The sequence below is a fragment of the Heterocephalus glaber genome, unplaced genomic scaffold (genome assembly GCF_053883595.1).
Source record: "Heterocephalus glaber isolate CG9 unplaced genomic scaffold, H.glaber_assembly_v1.0 deba00001569, whole genome shotgun sequence".
NCBI lineage: Eukaryota > Metazoa > Chordata > Mammalia > Rodentia > Bathyergidae > Heterocephalus > Heterocephalus glaber.
Window position 1 is genome coordinate 71,759 of NW_028258354.1, and position 17,093 is coordinate 88,851.

At 40.7% G+C, this 17,093-nt stretch overlaps 1 long non-coding RNA gene across 2 annotated transcripts in view; it reads left to right on the forward strand.

Moving 5' to 3' along the window:
* LOC106008709 (uncharacterized) overlaps positions 1–17,093 on the forward strand; it is a 65,303-nt gene that overhangs the window by 23,300 nt on the left and 24,910 nt on the right. Inside the window, exons 1-2 of one of the 2 annotated variants that reach the window (XR_015443369.1) lie at positions 2,781–2,823; positions 5,555–5,604. This is a non-coding gene — a long non-coding RNA (uncharacterized LOC106008709). Of the gene's footprint in view, positions 1–2,780; positions 2,824–5,554; positions 5,605–17,093 lie in introns of those variants that run through there. The other variant, XR_015443368.1, reaches the window with a different exon arrangement.

Genomic DNA, 17,093 nt, shown 5'->3' on the forward strand with positions numbered 1-17,093 from the left:
AGGGAATACCTTCAATTCCTTTGCACTTTCTTAAACATGTTCTATGTGTGAGTATGTGGTCTATTTTGGAGAATGACCCATGTGTAGCTGAGAAGAATGTCTATTCTGATTTTGTGGGCTAGAAGACTCTCTAAACATCTGTTAAGTTCATTTGTTCAAGAGTTCGAATGAGTTCTAGCATTTCATTACTTATTTTTAGTCTAGTTGATCTATCTATTTGTGACAGTGGCATGTTGAGGTCCCCCACTACAATTGTATCAGTGCATATATGACTTTTCATGTCCCTTAGTATTTGTTTTATATAGTTGGACACACTAGTGCTCGGTGCATAGATATTTATGATTATCATCTCTTCCTCTTGGATTCTTCCCTTCACAAGGATGTAGTGTCCTTCATCTCTCTTAATCAGTATTGGTTTGAAATCTACTTGATCTACCAAGATGATAGCTACTCCTGCTTTTTTTCAGGTTCCTGTCGCATGCTGTATTGTTTTCCACCCTTTAACTTTCAGTCTATGAGTTTCCTTTAGAATTAAGTGTGTTTCTTGTATGCAGCATATTGTTGGATTTTGCTTCTTGACCCATTCTGCCAGTCTATTTCTTTTGATTGGTGAATTGAGACCATTAACATTGATGGTTATAACTGAAATGTATTTACTTGTCATTGCCATGACTTTTTCTTTTTGTTGAGTTCTCCCCCTTTCCATTTAATTTCTTGTCATGCCAGATGGGTTTATTCTGCTTTGCTTCCTGGGGTTGTGATCCTCAATGTCTGTTCCTAGGATGTTGTGTAAAATTCTTTGGAGTGCTGTTTTGGTATTCACAAAGTTCCTAAGGTGCTCTTTTTCATGAAAGTATCTTATTTCTCCATCCATTTTGAAAGATAGTTTTGCAGGGTACATCAATCTGGGTTGGAGGCTGTTTTCTTTTAGGGCTTGGAATATGTCACTCCAAGCTCTTCTTGCCTTGATGGTTTGTGTTGAGAAGTCTGCTGTGATTCTGATGGGCTTTCCTTTGTATGTGATTTGTTTCTTTTCTCTGACTGCTTGTAGAACTTTGTTCTTCTGTTGTGTTTCTGGAATGTTAACAATTATATGCCTACGTGTAGATTTTTTTTTGATCAAGGCTATTTCGAGTCCTATATGCCTCACTTATTTGTATGTCAAGGTCTTTTCCCCTGCTTGGGAAGTTTTCCAGCATTATTTCTGTGAAGAGTTTTTTTATGTCATCTGCACTCTCTCCTCTTTCTTCATTGATCCCAATCAGTCTTATGTTATTCTTCTTTGCATCATCTAGCAGCTGCTGGATGGATTTCTCATGTTCCCTTATAATTTTGAAGCAATTTTTCTTTTCCTGGTCACTAATTGCAATCTTATCTGCTATATCTGAAATTCTGTCCTCATATTGGCTCATTCTGCTGTGTAGACTTTCAATGGAGTTTTTCATGTCCTGGAAATCTATTTGCATCTGTTTTATGGATTGTATTTGTTTCTTATGTTGGGATTCCATCATGTTCCTCAGCTCCTCTCTAGATTTATTAATCATGTCTTGCACTAGGGGCACAATTTCTCCTCTTATCTGAGAAATTATTTCTGATTTCATTTTTTCCAGATCCCCTGTTGTTGCCAGTTCAGTGGGTCCAGGTTGTTTAGTATCAGAGTGTTCCATCTCATTTCCCTTTGAGGTTGCTGTAGGTGATCTGGAAGTCTGGTTTTGAGACTTATTTACCTGTTTTCTCATTTCAACTGTGGCGGGGCCTGTTAGCACCTGTACAGATTACCTCCTCTGAGCTCGTTGGGTGGGCCAGGGGCCACGAGCAGCAGTAGGGATGGTGACCCAAAAGCCCTTTCCTGTGGGCTGGGAGCAGCGAGAGAGATGGTCACCAGGAAGTCCCGTCCTCTGGACCAGGAGCAGTGGGACAACAGCTCAGAAGCCCCTACCTCTGGGCCAGGAACAGCGGTACTCACTATCTTGGTCTGGTGGTCTGGTGTCCTCTGTGTCTTTGTCGTGTGGAATCAGATGGCTTCCTGTCTGCAGCGGGGTGCTTTGGTGTCTTCTGTGGGACTCAGGACCTCGGTAGGGTGTGCACAGCCCTTTCTGTGTGCAGCAGGCTGATTTGGCGTGTTCTGTGCAACTCCGGATCTCGGTAAGGGGTGTACAGACCTGCCTTTCAGCAGCGGGCTGGTTCGGCATGTTCCCAAGTAAGTGTTTAAATGCTACTATGTGTGGTGATGAATCGGTTTGGAGGATGTAACCGTTTTACACTATTCCTGCCATTTCTTTGACTAACACACATACATTGTTTTACTATGACTTTTCCTCTACACTCTCTGGATATGTGAATGTCTGAGTTATCTTGATTATTGGAAGAATTGAAATTAATCTTATACTCATTGAAATGGCTTTGATACAGAAAGAAATGTCAGAACCATCAGCATGATGACTGTTGCCCAAGATATTCCATCCAGGGTTTACAACAAATTCCTGCTAACAGAAAATATTTGGCTTATAACAAGTTATATCAATTTGGCTATAAAAAAATTGATGAAACCATACCAAATATGAATTAGGCAAGTAGATCTTAAAAAGCAGGTGAGCCTCATTCTACATAGCTCATCACGAGGAAGCACTGAACACAAGGATATTCCACAAAGTCAAATTTTCTAACAAGATAGCTAAGATTACTAATGCATGTCAGAAGCTGTGTGTTTAAAAAGATAAGCAGGAACAAATAATACCTGGTGTCCCCAAAAATCCAATAGGAAGTTAACAATTAATAATAAAATTTGTTTGCAGAGATCTTGGCCTCTGGACATTGGGAAAGGTAAGCAATGTGGTTTTGGATTAATACACAAAGGGGAAGTTTCTAGCTGTTTTATTCCATTCTGATCAGTTCCTTAACTCTCCCATGTCTTAATAGATGATCTGCCTTCAGATAATGGAATTAAATGTATTTAGTACTCTTTTGGTTGGTTTTGTAATAATTCCGGTATATCTTCTGATTCTTTTTTTTGTTTGTTTGTTTTTCTTGTTTTTTTGTTTTTTTGTTACCAGGGATCAAAGTTGGGTCCTTGCGCTTGTGCAGCAGGTGGTGAAACCACTGAGCTAAATCTCTGGCCCCTTTTTCTGATTCTTGAGGAAATGCCAGCCATATTCATAGCATGTTAAAAGTAAAATATTTCCCTACTTGTGAAGCCCCAGACACATTACAGCAGTCAGAGATTTTAAAGAAACCTTCTAATATTTGTTATTTTTAAAATTTGAAACTTAGGTTTATTCTGTGTAGTATCAGGTTCAAACATTTTCATCATGTTTTTCAAAATTATACTTTCCACATAGAACTTTGCTTTGATTTCTTCTGCTTTCTAGTTGTCAGTATTATTCATATATTTTTAAAGACAAAACTCAAAAGTTACTTTTTCACAGTATGTTCTTGCTTTCCTCCAAAATATGTTTTCATCAATCAGCCAATAATTATTCATTTCAAAACCCAACAGAGGGACTAGGATTTTAGCTCAGTGGTCCTGCACCTGCCTCACAAGTGCAAGGTCCTGGGTTTGAGCTCCACTATCAAACAAACAAACAAACAAAACCCCCAGTGCATTTATACTTAGAATCAATTAGTAGCACCCAAACGCCCAAGTAAAATCCCCCTGTAGTGTTCCATGTAGTGTGACATATATGTGAACATGAAGTGGTAGGAAGCACTGTGTAAACACTTTTTAACTTCCATTATTTTCAACATTATGCTTTTTGATTATTCTGTTTTGTTTGTGTCATTAGGTATTGAACCTAGGGCCTCCTCACTGACATATATCCTCAGATCTTTTTTATTTTTTATGTTGAGTTAGAATATCCCTAAATGACTGTTGCCCAGGCTGGCTTGAACTGGGCATCTTCCTGCCTCAGCCCCTTCTCCAGGTGACGAAATGAGAGGAAGATGCCACCACCTAGGTGTGATTTATCAATTTTAATGAAACCACTTGAAATTCATTTTTGTTCATGTTATATTGTATTCCACTGCTTTACGTGTCACAATTTATTTATCTATTACCCATGGGCATTCATAAGATTTTCTAACAACAACATTACAATAATGTGAAAATCTTTCTGTGCAAAAACATTTTCCTCTGTTTGACCATGTGGAAGGATACAGCTAATTGACAGGTGTACCAGGAAAGCTCTAACCTTACTTCTGGGGTGTCTAGATGTTCAGCTTGAACTCTTTGTCAGAATACAGGCAGAAGGATTCATACTGAAATGTTCAAAATTCAAACTCCCATAGTAAGCTCAAGAGTGAGATCTTTTACTTATGACTTTCCTCTGGTTAGACTGGCTGACTTGACCAAATAACCAGAGGGTACAAAAGACTCTCCATCATTCCCACTCATCAGGAGCTTTTATCATAGTTTGTCAGAGGCAAGGAGAATGGAGCAGACATTGGTAGTAAAATCAAGAGATAACAAAATGAACACCATGGGAAGCTTGCACATGGTCATCATTTGTGCCGCAGTGTTGCCCATACTCTCTTTCTCTTGCGCTTTTAAATAAAAGCCTATTTGGGTCAGGCTTACTTGAGTACTTACATAAATCATCTGTGGATTTTTCTGGCTTATTACAACATTCAGACTTGTGAAATATTTAGAGTGGGTAATGTCAGATTGTTGTTCCAGTTGTTGCTCCAATACACCTCTCTCCCAGCAGTGGAGGAGATACTGATTCTCCATTCAATGTGCTGATATGTGCCTCAGCATGCTCCCTAGTCTATTTATATCAAATTGATAGAACATGACATGTAGTAAAGAACATGCACTTTAGTAAGTCTTCTATGTGGAAGAACGTGAGAGCTGTTTGTGACCAAAATAATGTAGTGCTCTACTTCAGTGACACATTTTGCAGTTCATTGTCACAGTGAGTGACCATGGGCTGCATAGATGAACGAATATCTGGAGAGGAGACTTTTTTCAGTCACCAAGAGGCCCAGAGGGGCTATTTTCCTCTGAGAGTGCCCAGCATTCCAGAGACTTCCAGGAGGAAAAAAAGTCCTGAAGCTGAGAATTGTCTGGCTTTTATTTAGAACATCAGTAGAAGAAAAAAAAAAAAAAAAAAAAAGCAGGAGAAAAGCAGTTTGCCCAAGGAGCTGTCTCAAGGCTAGACATGTTTTCTTGGAGAGAGGGAAAGGACAGTGGCCTGACACAACATGGTTCAGTAATCTAAATTTCTTGTTTAACCGTTCAATTCTGACAGCCTGTGTGCTTTTGCCCTGTAGTTAAACCATTAACTCCTCACAGAGCCTGCATGCTTTTGCCCCTCGTCTCAATTATTTGTGTGCTTTTGTCCTGAATTGTAACCATTCACTCCTTGGCCAAGTCCCCCACAGTTCTTGATGAAGATAATGTCTATGAAGTACATTTTTTTCTGAGTCAATAAGTGTAGTTCTATTAAGCACTTTTGGAAAATGCTTCCCCAAATCTGGGAGCTCACAAATTATTTTCGCTTGATACAACTGACTGTAATGTTGGATTTGATCAGCATTTCTCCTTTATCATTTGCAGGTGTCATATGCAAGTACAAATTCCTGAAGCAGCTGGGCATGGTGGCACAGGTTTGTAATCCCAGTACTTGGGAGGCTGAGACAGGAGGATCACTATGAGTTTGAGGCCAGCCTGGTCTATGTAGTGAGTTAATGCCACCCTAAATTACATAACAAGAATTTGTCTCAAAAACAAAGCAAAAGAAAACAAAGCAAACCAAAATAAAAACAAAAACAAACCAACTTACCCCTGTTGCACCCAGTGAGAATGAACCAACCAGAGACCGATATTAAATCCACACAGGAGTTTATTGTCAGTCAGGACCCAAGCCAAGCATCAGACTGGAGCCTCCACTGGGGGAAGACAGACATGTTTCATACACCTTTGAGGCCAACAGTTTCTAGGCCCCCCTATGGGATAGAAGTAAAAGGTAAGCAAAAGGTACAGTAGCAGAACATCCTGCTGTTCGAACATTTGTAAAACAATAGTTGATTAATTGTTATTTCTAAAGAGACTTTCCAAGGGGAGGAGGTTTTTAAGCTTCCTCCTTCTGAGTTCATCTAAAGGGCAGGCAGGTGGGTCAAGCAGCAATATGGAGTCTGTCTTGCTAACTAAGGTCCTTCATTCCCCACTGGTTCTTGTAACTTAATCAAATCTTTGATTCCTATATTTACTCTGAATTTTTTTTAAAACGTCTTTTAAAATCTCATAATTTTGTCTCAACACCATCAGTTTAACTGCACCAACCCTCTGTCTAACATATTTAGTCAGAGCATTTATAATGCAAGGTCTCATGAGCAAAAGCAGAAGTAAGATAACTAGGGGGCCTGTTACAGCAGAAACTAGGGTAGTTAACCATTAGCATAGAAGCAACAGGGTTTTTTTCTAGGGCTACATATAACCCTCCTTGTTTTATGAACAGGAGGTCAAGTCCCCTTAGATTTTGCAGGACCATCTCAGCTAGAGAATCAACCTGTTTTTTTTTAATCTGAAGATCGAGTTTTTCAGGTGACCCAAATCTCTGGCTACTTGGTGGCTTAGGGCTTTAAAATTTGTGTCCTGAAGGATCAGGGAGGAAGTTCCAATAGCCGCTGACCTGGCTATTCCTAATCCCACCAGAATGGGCACTAAAATGGGGGCAGCCTGTTTACTCCTATAGTGTTCTGTGGTTAATCCCAGATGTTCATGGCCACCTTTTTTATTACAATACAACACTTGTGGAACAACATATATGGTGACACAAAATAAAGTGGCAGATTGGGTAGCCAAGACTGATTTGGGAATGTATTTAGTCAAGTCCTCAGTGCAAGCAAACCAAGCATATCAGGACCAGGTCTCCTGGCTTGAAACTGTGGGGCTGGAACTTCGCAAAGGGTTTTTCTCGAGCCTGTTGTATTGTAGCCTGGATCTCACTCTGAAGAATCTGTATGGCTTGAAGAGACTGAAGTAAAGAGATACAAGAACTCTCTGTTATCTGTTCAAGGTTTAACTTAGGGAGGAGTGGCAGTGGCCTCCCATACAAGATTTCAAAAGGGGTAAACTTGTCACATACGGGGGTACATCTAACTCTTAACAAGGCTAGAGGAAGCAGATCAGGCCATCTACCACCAGTTTCTAGAATATATTTAGTCAGGGTTTCTTTCAGGGTCCTATCCATCCTTTCCACTTGCCCTGAACTTTGTGGGTGATAGGCACAGTGTAGCTTCCAATTGATATGTAGTGCCCTTGCCAACAATTTGGATATCTGTGCTGTGAAGGTAGGCCCATTGTCAGACCCCAGGTAATGAGGGATGCCAAATCAGGGAACTATCTCCTGGAGCAAAACCTTAGTTACTATGTTGGCTGATTCTCCATGAGTGGGGAAAACTTCTACCCAACCTGAGTAGGTGTCAACCAATACCAGTAAATATTTGAACCTATTGCTGGATTTTATTTTGGTGAAATCAAGTTCCCAATGTTCCCCTGGCTTTCTTCCCCATAGTCGATTAACTTTGTGCCTTGGTCTCATCTTGGAGTTTAACTGTGTACACACCTGTCACCTGGAACTGATGTCCTGGACCATAGAGGTCAGTCCTTGGATTGAAAACTTAGAGCTCATTAGTCTTTTTATCTTTGATTTTCCCAGGTGAATTAAGTAATGTAACTGATGAACAAGTTGTCATCCCAGGGCTTGGGGGAGACAAATTTGTTTGTCCCTTTCCACCAGCCTTAGTCCAGTTTTGTGCCCCCTCGCTTTTGGTTTTCCTCTTCCTCTTCTGGGGTATATTCGGGTCTTTCTGCCAGGTAGCCAAAGGGTTGGATGGGCAGAACATCTATTGGCCCCCCTGGTTCTCTGGCCACTCGTCGGGCCACATCATTGGCCTCTCAGTTACTGCGGGCCTCGAAGCTCTTTTTTGGTGGCTTTTGTAATGAATAATGGCCAATGCCCTGGGTTCTCAAATTGTCTCCAACAAGGCCAACATTTTTTTTTGATAGTTTTCCTTCTGATGTCAATAGCCCTCTCTGTCTGTAGATGTCGCCATGCATATGGGCAGTGGCAAATGCATACTGGCTGTCAGTGTAGATGTTGACAGCCTTGTCTCAACCTAACAGGGCTTAAATTAAGGTTATTAGTTCAGCCCTCTGCATTGAAGCCCCCCGGCTTAATGCTTGTGTCCAGTGCACCTTTCCTCCTGGACTGACTACAGCCACCCCCACATACCTGACTCTGTCTTCCACGAAGCTGTTCCCATTGGTGAAGAAGGTCTCATCTGGGCTTTGCAGGGGAACATCAGTCAGGTCTGGGTGGTTGGTGGTGGAAGTTGTCAGAGTGTCCAGACAGTCATGGAGAGGCATGCGTATGAGTCGGAGTCCAGGAGTATGGTGGCTGGATTGAGGGTCATTTCTCAGGTGAATTTGACATGTGGAGCATCCAGCAACAGGGCCTGGTACTCAGTCAGGCAGGCGTTGGAGAGCCATCATTCTGGGGATCCTCTCAGCAATGTCTCCACCGCATGGGGTGTGGTGATGACCATGTCCTGTTCCAGGCTGAGCTTATCTGCCTCCTGGACCAGGAGGGTGGTTGCTGCAACTGCCCTCAAACAGGTAGACCACCCAGTTGCCACAGGATCAAGTCTTCTAGACAGGTAGGCCACAGGTCTGTTTCAAGGCCCTAATGCCTGAGCTAGCACTCCTTTTGGTATGTCCCCTTGTTCAGCCACAAACAACCAAAAGGGCTTGGTGACATCAGGTACAGCCAGGGCTGGTGCTGACACTAAGGCTTTTTTTAAAGCCAAAAAGGCGCTTTCTCCTTTTCTGTCCAGAGGGACTGTCTCTTGTGCCTAGAGTGCAGCAATAATGACTTTCTCCAGTTTTTTGGCTAGGATTTCCTCAGGGCCGTCATAGTTATCATAAACTTTCTGGGCTATGTTCAGGAGTTTAGTCCTATTCTTTCCCTCAAATCCCTCCAATTTCTGTAATTTTTTTTTCTAATATCTGGGGCTGACTGGGAAACAAAGACCAAATTTAAAGCTGCTGCATTTTTGGGAGCCTCTGGGTCAATAGACTTTCAAGAGTCTCTCTAAAAATGCAGCTGGAGACTCTGTTTTTCCCTGGTGAACCTCACTTACCTTACTGAAATTAGTGGACTTTCTGGCCACTTCCTGGAGTCCCCCTAATAAGTGCTGGCAGTAGTTCCCCAGCCTCCCTTTACTGTCATCATCATTGGGGTCCCATTCGAGGTATCATGACAGAACTACTGTTTCAGCCTTGGCTGAATGCTCTGGAGTTCTGGGAGTGATGCCGAGGTTTGGCCCCAGGGCCTCTTTGACTGTCTGTTGATAAATGCGGTCTCGCTCCTCAATGGTGAACAGGATCTGTAAAAGTTGCTGGCAATCATCCCAGGTTGGTTGATGGGTATGAAAAACAGACTCAAGAAGGGATTAATGCCTGAGGTTTTTCAGAGAAGGGGGGGGATTTTGATGTTTCCAATTGTAAAGATCACTAGTTGTAAAAGGGACATAAATCAATCCTCCCCTGGGCTCTGTTTTAAAGGAAAAAGGGAGGAGGAAGATGGGGCTGATGGACCATAGTCCTGTCCTGATTGAGTGCCAAAGGTCGATCAGGACCTGTGGGGCCCTGACTCCCGTGACCACATTCCAAACCTTGTGAGCAATGTGCACAGAATTAAGTCCCCACCGGGGGCCAACCGACTCCAAAACTGGGCCATTTTAATTGACACAGGGTTTTTAATTTGCCTTTAGAAAATTTCATGCCATATTCATCTTCCCTGTCTATGGAATAAATTTTTTTGAAGTTATTCAAAACACAATCAAGTGGAGTTCCCTCCATGGACTGTGAGGAAACCATAATTTTAGCCTGTGAAAATGCAAAAGGCACACAGAGCAAGCAGACAGACAACAATAAACAGACAAAGACAAACTTTGGCCAAGTAAAACCTCTGGGGCTGAATGGATTTGGACCCCACCGAGGGAGTTGCTCTTCTGAGGACTCTGACCCAGTTGAGTCTGCTTGCCTTTGTGAAGAGACTCTAGGTAGGGGAACCTGTGCCATGTCCGGCTTCCTCCTACCTACCCACAGTGCATTAAGAATCATTTGATTCTTACCTCTAGAGGCTTTCCCAATAAACTCCTGCAGGTTGGTTGATCAGCAATAGGGCCCAACTGGGACCAGCCTACCTGGAGCCCTGGAATACCATCAGGGTGGCCTCTCCTTCCACAGACCAGTGTCCAGAGAGGCCAAACACTGCTGATGTTGGATCCTGGTCTCTCCTAAAAAGAAACAATGGCTCCAAGATAATAAGCTCCAGAGCAGCTGGCTATCTTGCTGGGGCCTCCAAGAATGTTGCACCCAGTGAGAAAGAACCAACCAGAGACAGATATTAAATCCACACAGGAGTTGATTACCAGCCGGGACCCAAGCCGACCATCAGACTCGAGCCTCGACTGGGGGAAGACAGACATATTTTATACACCTTTGAGGCCAACAGTTTCTAGGGCCCCCTATGGGATAGAAGTAGTAAAGCAAGCAAAAGGTACAGAAGCAGAACATCCTGCTGTTCTAACATTTGTAAAACAATAGTTGATTGTTATTTCTAAAAATACTTTCTAAAGGGAGGAGGTTTTTAAACTTCCTCCTTCTGAGTTCATCTAAAGGGCAGGCAGGTGGGTCAAGCAGCAATATGGAGTCTGTCTTGCTAACTAGGGTCTTTCAACTCCCCTCAAAAGAAAAACAAATAAGAGCACAAAACCATAGCATCTTTCCCATTCTCCCCTTTGCCCATCTAGTCAGAATCCAAGTTACTGTTGGGAGCTTTGAAAAAAATTCTTCTATGGCTGAGAGCCCTAACAGAGTTGGTACCTCTCCTTGGGACCCATTTTTTTATATTTTTCCCCATTCCCCTGCCCTCCCTTCAACCCTTTCACCCCTATTTACAAAGACTTTATTTCCATTTTTTTCCTTTTCTCATATTTTTTCCTTTCCCATTTCTTCCCCCTGCCCATTCTCCCACTTCCCCTTCCCCTTTGGACTTTTCTTCCTATTTCACATAATCTATTATACATTTTGGTCCTCATTTACACTTCCAATTGACAAGTTTCTGCATGGCAAAGGAATCAAATAGTAATGTGAAGGAACAAACTAAAAAGTGTGAAAGTATTTTTGCCAGCTTTTCCTCAGACAGAGGACTAATATGTAGGGTATATGAAGAGTCCCCCAAAACTAGATCACCTAAAGTAAAAGACCCAATCAAGAAATGGGGAAGTGAATTGAACAAACATTTCTTAGAAGTACAAATTCCCAAAACTGAAAAAATGTTCAATATCTCTGACCATTAGATAAATGCCAATTAAATTAATGCTAAGATTTTGTTTTTTACCAGGAATAATGGCAATAATAATGGCAAAAAGTCAAGGAATAACAATTGTTGGTGTGGCTGCTGTTTAAAAGAAACCCTTCCACATTGTTGGTGGGGTTGTAAACTAGTACAGTGATTATGGAAATCACTATGGTGATTTCTCAAAGAACTACAATTAGAAATTTCATATGACCCTTCTAGGGTCATATTCCCCTTTTAGGTATCTTCCCAGCATATACCTCTTTTAGGTATCTTCCCCCCAAAGCTAAAGACATCATATTGAAGGATACATTAAGACATTTATAGGAAAATGGAGGCATCTGGAAAATATGTTTTTTTTTTTTGAAAATATAATGCTGAGTGAAATAAATCAGACACACATACTTAAATACAATATGATTTCTCTCATTTGAGTAAAGTGAAGTAAAAAGAACAAAATAAAGGATGGATTGGAGGAAGCAAAAGAGTAGATCTCTTGCAAATGAGAAAGTGTCCAAGAGACTGAGGATGAAGGGCAAGGGAGAGGGAAGGGGAACCAAGAAGAATTATGATATGCCATAACCAAATACCAAATATCCACAATAAGTGTTAACATCATATGTCATAAACATGAGCTATGAATAAGAATAAAAACAAGAATGAAAACAGGGGAGATTTAGAGATTCAAGGACTGAGGTGTGTGGGAATGGGAAGGGAATTAAAAAATGAAGAAGTTATGTTATGTACAGTACCTATACCCTCAAATAAAGGTAAATGTCATGTACTGCAAATCCATACTAATAATACGACAAATAAAAAATATAGAGAAATAATGTTCCCACAAATAAATAAATAGAAAATTCAGGAAGAAAAAAATACTGCATTGTCTTCATTCATCTGTTGATGGGCACATAGGCTGTTTCCAAGACATAGCTCTTATAAACTGTGCTGCTATACACATGGGTATGGGCATGTATCCCTGTACTATGATTTCTTTGATTCTTTCAGGAAGGTACCTAGGAGATAGCTGTGTGAAAAGAAATGCCTATGTTTAGTTTTTTCAGGACTCTCCATACTGATTTCCACAGCAGAATAACACACATATATTGTTTTACCATAATGCCAGGAACATCAGCATGGCCACTATTGCCCAAGAAATTCCTTCCAGGTTTTATAAGAAATTTCTGCTCACAGAAAAGATTCAGTTTATAATCAGTTTATAATGAGGGGCAGGAATTGGGCTATAAAAATGACCAGGCATCAGCTTAATGAAAGTTATTGAGAAAAGTTGTGAGGCAGGTAGACTTTTAAAAAAATAAATTTTATTGGTACATTTTAGATATATATATAATCACATTCATCATAGGGAATTTGTACCTGTACACAATATATCTTGATTTTTCTTTTTTCTACAATCTTCTCCCCTCCCTTTATCCCTTCTTCCTCTCATTTACAAAAAGTTTGTTTCCATTTTTTTCATTCTATTCTTTTCCCTTACTTCCTTTCTCCCTCTCCCCTTCATTTCTCACCTTCCCAATTGAACATTTTCATCCCATTTCTCAATATCTATTATACATTTCAGTCCTTATTTACACTTTCAGTTTATTGCACAAGAGAAACAACACAATATTTAAACATGTGTTTCTGATTTATTTCACTTAAAAGGATGGTCTCCAGGTGCATCCATTTACCTAGAAATGTTTCAAGTTTAGCCTTCTTTATGGCAGACACAACAGACTTCTACAGAGCATCGAAAGAGATTCAAAGTTTGTGGGTTTGAGTTCTACCAGAGTTGTAGGTGTTTTTGCCTAAGAACTACTGAAGGGAAAGCAAAAGGACATGATAAAAACTTAGATTAAAATAATACTAACTGGACATGGAAGCAAGTAGATTTTTAAAAAGCAGATGAGAGAGGGGGCAGGGATTTAGCTCAGTAGTTCCACCACCTGCCTCAAAAGCCCAAGGACCCGAGTTTGATCCCCTGTACCAAAAAAAAAAAAAAAAAAAAAGCAGTTGAATCTCATTCTACATAGCTCATCACAAACAAAAAAGAATTGATCTCAGGGCTAATCCACAAGGTTAATTTCAAACAATATATCTATGGTTAATAATCTATGTCAGGAACTACTTAAAAGATGAGTTGGAGCAAATAGTAATTGGTGTTTTAAAGAAACAATAGATAGTCAATAATATTGCTACCCCTGTTTTTTTCTGGGTTCCTGTGGCATGGAGGACTGTTTTCCATCCTTTTACTTTCAATCTATGAATTTCCTCTTGAGTTAGGTGTGTTTCTTTTATACAGCATGTTGTTGGATTTTGCTTCTTAATCCATTCTGCCTGTCTATTTCTTTTGATTGGTGAATTGAGGCCATTAACATTGATGGTTATAATTGATAGATATTGATTCATCCTTGTTATGATGTTTTACTATTGTTGGCTCTTTTATTTATTTTTCTCCCTTTCCCTTTAGTTTCTTACCTTGCCTGGTGGCTTCCCTCTGATGGGCCTCTGGAGTTGTGACCTTCATTGTTTTTTTTCTAGGATATTGTTTACAATTGCTTGTAGTGCTGGTTTGGTGTTCATGAAATTTCTCAGGTGTTCTTTGACTTGGAACTATCTAATTTCCCCATCAATTTTGAAAGACAATTTTGCAGGATACAACAGTCCAGGTTGGAAGTTATTTTCTTTTAGGGCTTGAAATACTTCACTGCAGGCTCTCCTTGAGTTGAGGGTTTGTGTTGAGAAGTCTGCTGTGATTCTGATGGGCTTTCCTTTGTAGGTGATTTGTTTCTTTTCTCTAACTGCTTGTAGGATTTTGTTCTTTTGTTGGGTTTCTGGGATCCTGACTATTATATGTCTAGATGTAGATTTTTTTGATCATGGCTAGTTGGAGTTCTATATGCCTCACTTATCTGTATGTCCAGTTCTCTACCTCTGTCTGGGAAGTTTTCCACTATTACCTCTGTGAACAGTTTTTTTAATGTCAATTGTACTTTCCCCTGTTTTTTCATGGACTTCTATCTGTCTTATGTTATTCTTCTTTGCATTGTCTAGCAGCTGCTGGATTGATTTCTCATGGTCCCTTACTATTTTTAATAAATCTGTTTTCATGGTCCTTTAAAATGATCCTGTCTTCTATATTTGATATTCTATTTTCAGATTCCCTTAATCTGCTGTGGATACTTTCAATGGAATTTTTAATCTGAATATCTGTTTGAATCTGTTTCATGGATTCCATTTCTTTCTTATGTTGGGAGATCATGGTTTCCATTTCTTTCTTATGCTGGGTATTCATGGCCTCCAGCATGTTTCTGAGCTCATCTATTTTTTTTATCTGTTTCTGTTCTAGAGCCTCTAATCACATCTTTCACTCTGCTCACCATCTCTGTAGATATCTGGGAGATTATTTCTGCTTTGAATTTTTCTAGAGCCTCATTCATCTGTTTTGTTACTTCCTGTGCTGTCAGTTTAGGGTGTCCCGGTGGATGATTATTGAACTTTCCCCCTCATTTCCCCTGGGGTTTACCCTTGGTGGGGTGGAAGTCTCAGTTTGTGCCTTGCTTAAATGTCTTCTCATTTTTGTTTTTGGTACTGTCCTTGGTTTAGTTCCTGGGTTGATACTTTGAAATTGCTTATTGTAAGTATGTTTGTTGATGTATGTAGAACACTTATGGAATGATTGCTTCTCAGAGATGTCTTCCAGATATAGCTGGTCTTTAAGTTTTGAGTCTCTGATGACTCTGAGGCTATCTCATTTTCATTATATCAGGAAGGACCACTGACTAGATCAATAAAAACACCTTAGCCCAAGTGATACAATCAGCAACACCATAGCATTAAGTACATCTTAGAGAATGACATTTTGTGGTAGTTATTAATCCATCACCTTTACCTGTGTGAATTAAATCAAAATTGAGGACCAACCCAACATATGTTTATAGTGAATAAACTCTTCAATATAACAACTTTACCCTTTAGGCTGGGGAATTAGAAGGAGTTGGGGAGGGAGGGATAGATAGGTAGAAGGATAGGGGAAGGTTAGCAGTAAGGCCAGAGGACACAGGCAAGAGAAGGAAAAAGAGAATAATAGAAAAATAAAGAAGAAATCTGAATGAGGGCCAGAACAGGAACAAAAAGGGAGATGAACAATGTGGGACAGCAAGACAGTGAGTGTAAGAGAGGGAGAAAGGAAAGAGAAAAGAAAGAAGAAAAAAGGAGAGAAAAACAAAAATTTGCAAAGAGTAGCAAAAAAATTAAAGATAAGAGGAGAAAAAACAAACAAACTATAAAAAATAAAAATGAAAATGAAGGGCCTCCAGGGTATGTCTCTGTTGTCACAATAGACAATGTGGGCAGCACTGTGCAGATATAAGTCAATGAGTCTCAGCAAGCCAGTAGCAGACCTGCAAGATGCAGGCAGATTTCCCAAGTTGAGCTCCCTGTCTTCCTGTAGGGTTGAACTCTGCAAGGTTGTACTGCAGGTTCCAGCTGCCCTTCCTGTGAAGATAGTCCTGGTTCCGATGGAAGCTGATGATCCCTCCAACTTACCTAGTACAGTGGTCTGGTGGTCCGGTGTCCCCTGTGTCTTTGTAGTGTGGAACCAGGTGGCAGTACAGCCAAGAGTCCAGAGGAACTGGAGGGGGTGGGTCCTGCAGGTGCCCACGCCACTAAATGGATCGCTGCTGGGGGTACGTGCTGGATGGGGTGGGTTCCCTGTGACAGGGGACCCCTCTGCAGCATCCGTGGTTGTGTCTGGCTGGCGGGGGCTAGATGGGGGGGGTTCCCTGCAACTGGGGACCCTTCTTCTGAGTTTTCTTTTTCTAACCAGCCACAATCTTCCCTTTTAACCACCATGTTAGCTAACATGGTTAGTTAACATACAGTTTCTTTCTTAGTAGAAGATTCCTGCTCTTGAAGTTGCCTCTTTGACTCTCAGACAAGCCATGGGTCTCTCATCCACTACTTAGAAGCCTCCTCATAGCTCTCTAAAGGGTCACACTGGAGGAGGAGTTTCAACCATTTTTCTTTTAAGAAGACAGCAATAGAGTCTTGAATATTTTAGACAGTTTGAAAATTTGATTCTATGAGAATTAATTACTATTAATCATTTTCACCACCAAATACTTCACCCTTCCTACTAGCATATTTGATTTTTAATCACATTTCTCAATTGTCAAGAATGCTTGAAGTTTTTCTGAGCTCATAGCCCTTTGAATTCTATGGATAGTTTTTGTTTTTGTTTTCAGGGAGTTCTAAAGCATAAGTTTCTAGCATTTTGCTCAGTAGTCATTATCATGTTTCTTTATGATTATTACTGACAATTACTTTGTCCTTGGGGCTAGCCTTACCATCAGTGTGCTGATATCTTTGCTCATCCCTCCCATTCTTCAGCAGAGGAGCAGAGCTGTTCCCCTTGCTCTGCAGGTAACAATGTGGCTTAGTCATTGAGCAATGACTCAATTCCTACTCATTCTGCTGTTTCTAGAGCTGAGTCATCTTGATACCCCTGGACACATAAAAGTAGACCAATCTGTTTTTAAGACACTTTTGGCAACACAGAAACTTGGGGCGGGGATCACCTCACCCATCTCTGCATCTGTGCAGGATCACTTCCTGCCAGGCAGAGCAATATTCCCTCTCCTTTCTGAAGCCTTAGGATGTTCAAGGAGAGGGATTGCACTAGGGTTCCCTAATCCTGTTCCTCCAGGCAACCACTAAGACTCCATG